This window comes from Poecilia mexicana, unplaced genomic scaffold (assembly GCF_051168715.1).
Source record: "Poecilia mexicana isolate PSO_F unplaced genomic scaffold, ASM5116871v1 scaffold_11, whole genome shotgun sequence".
NCBI classification, from domain to species: Eukaryota; Metazoa; Chordata; class Actinopteri; order Cyprinodontiformes; family Poeciliidae; genus Poecilia; species Poecilia mexicana.
This window is the reverse complement of record NW_028263380.1, coordinates 42,501-50,000: the sequence shown is the minus strand read 5'-3', so window position 1 is coordinate 50,000 and position 7,500 is coordinate 42,501.

Genomic DNA, 7,500 nt, shown 5'->3' with positions numbered 1-7,500 from the left:
GGGGCACGAACCTCCAGGGCCTGCGTGCTGGAGGGTGTAGTCCGAGGAGGGGTGCTTAAGTGTGGGTACGCATGTTCGGCTGGAGGGCCTGGTCGGCCTGGTTCTCAGTGCATGTCTAAAAAAGTTCTAAGTCCCAACCAGGGACAGAGAGGGGGCTGTCTGGGGGATGTGGCCGGGGAGGGGTGCTTAAGTGTGGGTAAACGTGTTGGGCCTGTGGGCCTGGTTCTCAGTGCATGTCTGAAAAAGTTCTAAGTCCCAACCAGGGACAGAGAGGGGGCTGTCTGGGGGATGTGGCCGGGGAGGGGTGCTTAAGTGTGGGTAAACGTGTTGGGCCTGTGGGCCTGGTTCTCAGTGCATGTCTGAAAAAGTTCTAAGTCCCAACCAGGGACAGAGAGGGGGCTGTCTGGGGGATGTGGCCGGGGAGGGGTGCTTAAGTGTGGGTAAACGTGTTGGGCCTGTGGGCCTGGTTCTCAGTGCATGTCTGAAAAAGTTCTAAGTCCCAACCAGGGACAGAGAGGGGGCTGTCTGGGGGATGTGGCCGGGGAGGGGTGCTTAAGTGTGGGTAAACGTGTTGGGCCTGTGGGCCTGGTTCTCAGTGCATGTCTGAAAAAGTTCTAAGTCCCAACCAGGGACAGAGAGGGGGCTGTCTGGGGGATGTGGCCGGGGAGGGGTGCTTAAGTGTGGGTAAACGTGTTGGGCCTGTGGGCCTGGTTCTCAGTGCATGTCTGAAAAAGTTCTAAGTCCCAACCAGGGACAGAGAGGGGGCTGTCTGGGGGATGTGGCCGGGGAGGGGTGCTTAAGTGTGGGTAAACGTGTTGGGCCTGTGGGCCTGGTTCTCAGTGCATGTCTGAAAAAGTTCTAAGTCCCAACCAGGGACAGAGAGGGGGCTGTCTGGGGGATGTGGCCGGGGAGGGGTGCTTAAGTGTGGGTAAACGTGTTGGGCCTGTGGGCCTGGTTCTCAGTGCATGTCTGAAAAAGTTCTAAGTCCCAACCAGGGACAGAGAGGGGGCTGTCTGGGGGATGTGGCCGGGGAGGGGTGCTTAAGTGTGGGTAAACGTGTTGGGCCTGTGGGCCTGGTTCTCAGTGCATGTCTGAAAAAGTTCTAAGTCCCAACCAGGGACAGAGAGGGGGCTGTCTGGGGGATGTGGCCGGGGAGGGGTGCTTAAGTGTGGGTAAACGTGTTGGGCCTGTGGGCCTGGTTCTCAGTGCATGTCTGAAAAAGTTCTAAGTCCCAACCAGGGACAGAGAGGGGGCTGTCTGGGGGATGTGGCCGGGGAGGGGTGCTTAAGTGTGGGTAAACGTGTTGGGCCTGTGGGCCTGGTTCTCAGTGCATGTCTGAAAAAGTTCTAAGTCCCAACCAGGGACAGAGAGGGGGCTGTCTGGGGGATGTGGCCGGGGAGGGGTGCTTAAGTGTGGGTAAACGTGTTGGGCCTGTGGGCCTGGTTCTCAGTGCATGTCTGAAAAAGTTCTAAGTCCCAACCAGGGACAGAGAGGGGGCTGTCTGGGGGATGTGGCCGGGGAGGAGAACCCCTCCCTGGTGAGCCCAAGGCCTCAGCCCCCCCCCCTCTTGCCTTACCAGGGGCACGAACCTCCAGGGCCTGCGTGCTGGAGGGTGTAGTCCGAGGAGGGGTGCTTAAGTGTGGGTGCACAGGTGAGTGTGGAGAGCCTGGTTCTCTGGATGGGTCTGACTGTCTGTTTCTCTCCCCGGAGCAAAGCCTGGATGTGGGTAAGTGTTCTGGGTGTGCCTGCCTGGAGCTCCAGGCCTGGTTCTCTTCCTGGAGGTCAGGGCCTGGAGCTCCATGGCCTGTCCCCTGCATGTGTGTGCGGCCCTGGAGCTCCATGGCCTGTCCCCTGCATGTGTGTGCGGCCCTGGAGCTCCATGGCCTGTCTCTCCTCGGGGCCTGCCCTGCTGCGGTGTGGGGCAGGCCCCCTCTCCCGGTTCTAAGTCCCTCCGGAGCTGAGAGGGGGGCAGGTCGGCCTTCTGAGGCCGGCCGTGGCCTGCCCCGCTGCGGTGCGGGGCAGACCGCAGCCCCCTCTCTCTCCCCTCCCGGCTCTAAGTCCCTCCGGAGCTGAGAGGGGGGCAGGTCGGCCTTCTGAGGCCGGCCGTGGCCTGCCCCGCTGCGGTGCGGGGCAGACCGCAGCCCCCTCTCTCTCCCCTCCCGGCTCTAAGTCCCTCCGGAGCTGAGAGGGGGGCAGGTCGGCCTTCTGAGGCCGGCCGTGGCCTGCCCCGCTGCGGTGCGGGGCAGACCGCAGCCCCCTCTCTCTCCCCTCCCGGCTCTAAGTCCCTCCGGAGCTGAGAGGGGGGCAGGTCGGCCTTCTGAGGCCGGCCGTGGCCTGCCCCGCTGCGGTGCGGGGCAGACCGCAGCCCCCTCTCTCTCCCCTCCCGGCTCTAAGTCCCTCCGGAGCTGAGAGGGGGGCAGGTCGGCCTTCTGAGGCCGGCCGTGGCCTGCCCCGCTGCGGTGCGGGGCAGACCGCAGCCCCCTCTCTCTCCCCTCCCGGCTCTAAGTCCCTCCGGAGCTGAGAGGGGGGCAGGTCGGCCTTCTGAGGCCGGCCGTGGCCTGCCCCGCTGCGGTGCGGGGCAGACCGCAGCCCCCTCTCTCTCCCCTCCCGGCTCTAAGTCCCTCCGGAGCTGAGAGGGGGGCAGGTCGGCCTTCTGAGGCCGGCCGTGGCCTGCCCCGCTGCGGTGCGGGGCAGACCGCAGCCCCCTCTCTCTCCCCTCCCGGCTCTAAGTCCCTCCGGAGCTGAGAGGGGGCCGGTCGGCCTTCCGAGGCCGACCTGCCCCTGTCCCTGACGTGGAGGCGGCGTTGGAGCTGGAGGTGATCAGCTGCAAGATGGAGGGGACTAGGGTGGTGGTGGAGGTGGAAGGCATGTGTGTGCGGTCCTGGAGCTGTGATGCCGGTGGAAAAAGTGGAGGCGTCGTTAGAGCTGGAGGTTATCAGCTGCAAGATGGAGGGGACTAGGGTGGTGGTGGAGGTGGAAGGCATGTGTGTGCGGTCCTGGAGCTCCATGGCCTGTCCCCTGCATGTGTGTGCGGTCCTGGAGCTCCATGCCCTGTCCCCTGCATGTGTGTGCGGGCCTGGAGCTCTACCTGAGGGTGAGATCTGGAAATGAGCAACACATGTGATGCGGTAGCTGGGTGAGATCTGGTTATTCAAGAACTGCTGGGATCATATTTGATTCAACGGAGCCAAGCCAACCCTTCCCCCCCTCCAGGTGATTAAAGAGATGCCTTTAGCTCCAGGCCTGGTTCTCTTCCTGGAGGTCAAGGCCTTTAGCTCCATGCCTGGTTCTCTGCCTGGAGGTCAGGGCCTGCAGCTCCAGGCCTGGTTCTCTTCCTGGAGGTCAAGGCCTTTAGCTCCAGGCCTGGTTCTCTTCCTGGAGGTCAGGGCCTGCAGCTCCAGGCCTGGTTCTCTGCCTGGAGGTCAGGGCCTTTAGCTCCAGGCCTGGTTCTCTGCCTGGAGGTCAAGGCCTTTAGCTCCAGGCCTGGTTCTCTGCCTGGAGGTCAAGGCCTTTAGCTCCAGGCCTGGTTCTCTGCCTGGAGGTCAGGGCCTTTAGCTCCAGGCCTGGTTCTCTTCCTGGAGGTCAAGGCCTTTAGCTCCATGCCTGGTTCTCTGCCTGGAGGTCAGGGCCTTTAGCTCCAGGCCTGGTTCTCTGCCTGGAGGTCAGGGCCTTTAGCTCCAGGCCTGGTTCTCTGCCTGGAGGTCAGGGCCTTTAGCTCCAGGCCTGGTTCTCTGCCTGGAGGTCAGGGCCTTTAGCTCCAGGCCTGGTTCTCTGCCTGGAGGTCAGGGCCTTTAGCTCCAGGCCTGGTTCTCTGCCTGGAGGTCAGGGCCTTTAGCTCCAGGCCTGGTTCTCTGCCTGGAGGTCAGGGCCTTTAGCTCCAGGCCTGGTTCTCTGCCTGGAGGTCAAGGCCTGCAGCTCCAGGCCTGGTTCTCTGCCTGGAGGTCAGGGCCTTTAGCTCCAGGCCTGGTTCTCTGCCTGGAGGTCAAGGCCTGCAGCTCCAGGCCTGGTTCTCTGCCTGGAGGTCAGGGCCTTTAGCTCCAGGCCTGGTTCTCTGCCTGGAGGTCAGGGCCTTTAGCTCCAGGCCTGGTTCTCTGCCTGGAGGTCAAGGCCTTTAGCTCCAGGCCTGGTTCTCTGCCTGGAGGTCAGGGCCTTTAGCTCCAGGCCTGGTTCTCTGCCTGGAGGTCAAGGCCTTTAGCTCCAGGCCTGGTTCTCTTCCTGGAGGTCAAGGCCTTTAGCTCCATGCCTGGTTCTCTGCCTGGAGGTCAGGGCCTTTAGCTCCAGGCCTGGTTCTCTGCCTGGAGGTCAGGGCCTTTAGCTCCAGGCCTGGTTCTCTGCCTGGAGGTCAGGGCCTTTAGCTCCAGGCCTGGTTCTCTGCCTGGAGGTCAGGGCCTTTAGCTCCAGGCCTGGTTCTCTGCCTGGAGGTCAGGGCCTTTAGCTCCAGGCCTGGTTCTCTGCCTGGAGGTCAGTGCCTGCAGCTCCAGGCCTGGTTCTCTGCCTGGAGGTCAGGGCCTTTAGCTCCAGGCCTGGTTCTCTGCCTGGAGGTCAAGGCCTGCAGCTCCAGGCCTGGTTCTCTGCCTGGAGGTCAGGGCCTTTAGCTCCAGGCCTGGTTCTCTGCCTGGAGGTCAAGGCCTTTAGCTCCAGGCCTGGTTCTCTGCCTGGAGGTCAGGGCCTTTAGCTCCAGGCCTGGTTCTCTGCCTGGAGGTCAGGGCCTTTAGCTCCAGGCCTGGTTCTCTGCCTGGAGGTCAAGGCCTTTAGCTCCAGGCCTGGTTCTCTTCCTGGAGGTCAAGGCCTTTAGCTCCATGCCTGGTTCTCTGCCTGGAGGTCAGGGCCTTTAGCTCCAGGCCTGGTTCTCTGCCTGGAGGTCAGGGCCTTTAGCTCCAGGCCTGGTTCTCTGCCTGGAGGTCAGGGCCTTTAGCTCCAGGCCTGGTTCTCTGCCTGGAGGTCAGGGCCTTTAGCTCCAGGCCTGGTTCTCTGCCTGGAGGTCAGGGCCTTTAGCTCCAGGCCTGGTTCTCTGCCTGGAGGTCAGGGCCTTTAGCTCCAGGCCTGGTTCTCTGCCTGGAGGTCAAGGCCTGCAGCTCCAGGCCTGGTTCTCTGCCTGGAGGTCAGGGCCTTTAGCTCCAGGCCTGGTTCTCTGCCTGGAGGTCAAGGCCTGCAGCTCCAGGCCTGGTTCTCTGCCTGGAGGTCAGGGCCTTTAGCTCCAGGCCTGGTTCTCTGCCTGGAGGTCAGGGCCTTTAGCTCCAGGCCTGGTTCTCTGCCTGGAGGTCAAGGCCTTTAGCTCCAGGCCTGGTTCTCTTCCTGGAGGTCAAGGCCTTTAGCTCCATGCCTGGTTCTCTGCCTGGAGGTCAGGGCCTTTAGCTCCAGGCCTGGTTCTCTGCCTGGAGGTCAGGGCCTTTAGCTCCAGGCCTGGTTCTCTGCCTGGAGGTCAGGGCCTTTAGCTCCAGGCCTGGTTCTCTGCCTGGAGGTCAGGGCCTTTAGCTCCAGGCCTGGTTCTCTGCCTGGAGGTCAGGGCCTTTAGCTCCAGGCCTGGTTCTCTGCCTGGAGGTCAGTGCCTGCAGCTCCAGGCCTGGTTCTCTGCCTGGAGGTCAGGGCCTTTAGCTCCAGGCCTGGTTCTCTGCCTGGAGGTCAAGGCCTGCAGCTCCAGGCCTGGTTCTCTGCCTGGAGGTCAGGGCCTTTAGCTCCAGGCCTGGTTCTCTGCCTGGAGGTCAAGGCCTGCAGCTCCAGGCCTGGTTCTCTGCCTGGAGGTCAGGGCCTTTAGCTCCAGGCCTGGTTCTCTGCCTGGAGGTCAGGGCCTTTAGCTCCAGGCCTGGTTCTCTGCCTGGAGGTCAAGGCCTTTAGCTCCAGGCCTGGTTCTCTTCCTGGAGGTCAAGGCCTTTAGCTCCATGCCTGGTTCTCTGCCTGGAGGTCAGGGCCTTTAGCTCCAGGCCTGGTTCTCTGCCTGGAGGTCAGGGCCTTTAGCTCCAGGCCTGGTTCTCTGCCTGGAGGTCAGGGCCTTTAGCTCCAGGCCTGGTTCTCTGCCTGGAGGTCAAGGCCTTTAGCTCCAGGCCTGGTTCTCTTCCTGGAGGTCAAGGCCTTTAGCTCCATGCCTGGTTCTCTGCCTGGAGGTCAGGGCCTTTAGCTCCAGGCCTGGTTCTCTGCCTGGAGGTCAGGGCCTTTAGCTCCAGGCCTGGTTCTCTGCCTGGAGGTCAGGGCCTTTAGCTCCAGGCCTGGTTCTCTGCCTGGAGGTCAGGGCCTTTAGCTCCAGGCCTGGTTCTCTGCCTGGAGGTCAGGGCCTTTAGCTCCAGGCCTGGTTCTCTGCCTGGAGGTCAGTGCCTGCAGCTCCAGGCCTGGTTCTCTGCCTGGAGGTCAGGGCCTTTAGCTCCAGGCCTGGTTCTCTGCCTGGAGGTCAAGGCCTGCAGCTCCAGGCCTGGTTCTCTGCCTGGAGGTCAGGGCCTTTAGCTCCAGGCCTGGTTCTCTGCCTGGAGGTCAAGGCCTGCAGCTCCAGGCCTGGTTCTCTGCCTGGAGGTCAGGGCCTTTAGCTCCAGGCCTGGTTCTCTGCCTGGAGGTCAGGGCCTTTAGCTCCAGGCCTGGTTCTCTGCCTGGAGGTCAAGGCCTTTAGCTCCAGGCCTGGTTCTCTTCCTGGAGGTCAAGGCCTTTAGCTCCATGCCTGGTTCTCTGCCTGGAGGTCAGGGCCTTTAGCTCCAGGCCTGGTTCTCTGCCTGGAGGTCAGGGCCTTTAGCTCCAGGCCTGGTTCTCTGCCTGGAGGTCAGGGCCTTTAGCTCCAGGCCTGGTTCTCTGCCTGGAGGTCAGGGCCTTTAGCTCCAGGCCTGGTTCTCTGCCTGGAGGTCAGTGCCTGCAGCTCCAGGCCTGGTTCTCTGCCTGGAGGTCAGGGCCTGCAGCTCCAGGCCTGGTTCTCTGCCTGGAGGTCAGTGCCTGCAGCTCCAGGCCTGGTTCTCTGCCTGGAGGTCAGGGCCTGGAGCTACCCCAACCTACCCTCCCTCCCCAGCCCAGGTAATTAAAGAGATGCGGTTGTTTCACATTTAACATCTTTATTGAACATTTTTAATTGTTTTCCTCCGTCTCTCTCTCCGAGTCCCCAGGGGTGGTGGAGGAGGCCAGGTCCGAAGAGGAGTCACCTTGCCGGGGGGGGAGTGGTGGGCTGGCTTCCCCGGAGCCTGGAGAGGAAGATTGTGGCGCTGTGGCCCGGTCAAACTTGCTCCGGATGTCCGCCAGTTGTTCCGCCGTGAGCTGGTTGGCGTAGAACCTGTCCGCGGTCCTGGTGTCGTGGCACATGACCCGGGCAAGCTCTCCTCTGACCTCGCTGCTGTGTGCATCCCTTGCCTGAAAAACAGAATAAAAATGTATTAAAAAACCTGGTGGTTTTTTCTGCAAAGGTCGGCTGGGCTCCCATTCATTCCCTATGGAGGGCCCTTTTCCGGATGGCTGAAAACGACATTTCCGGCTCTCCCGGGAGATCGGGGCCCCCCCATACGTGCATGTCATATACCGTTTTAAAGCTCCGAG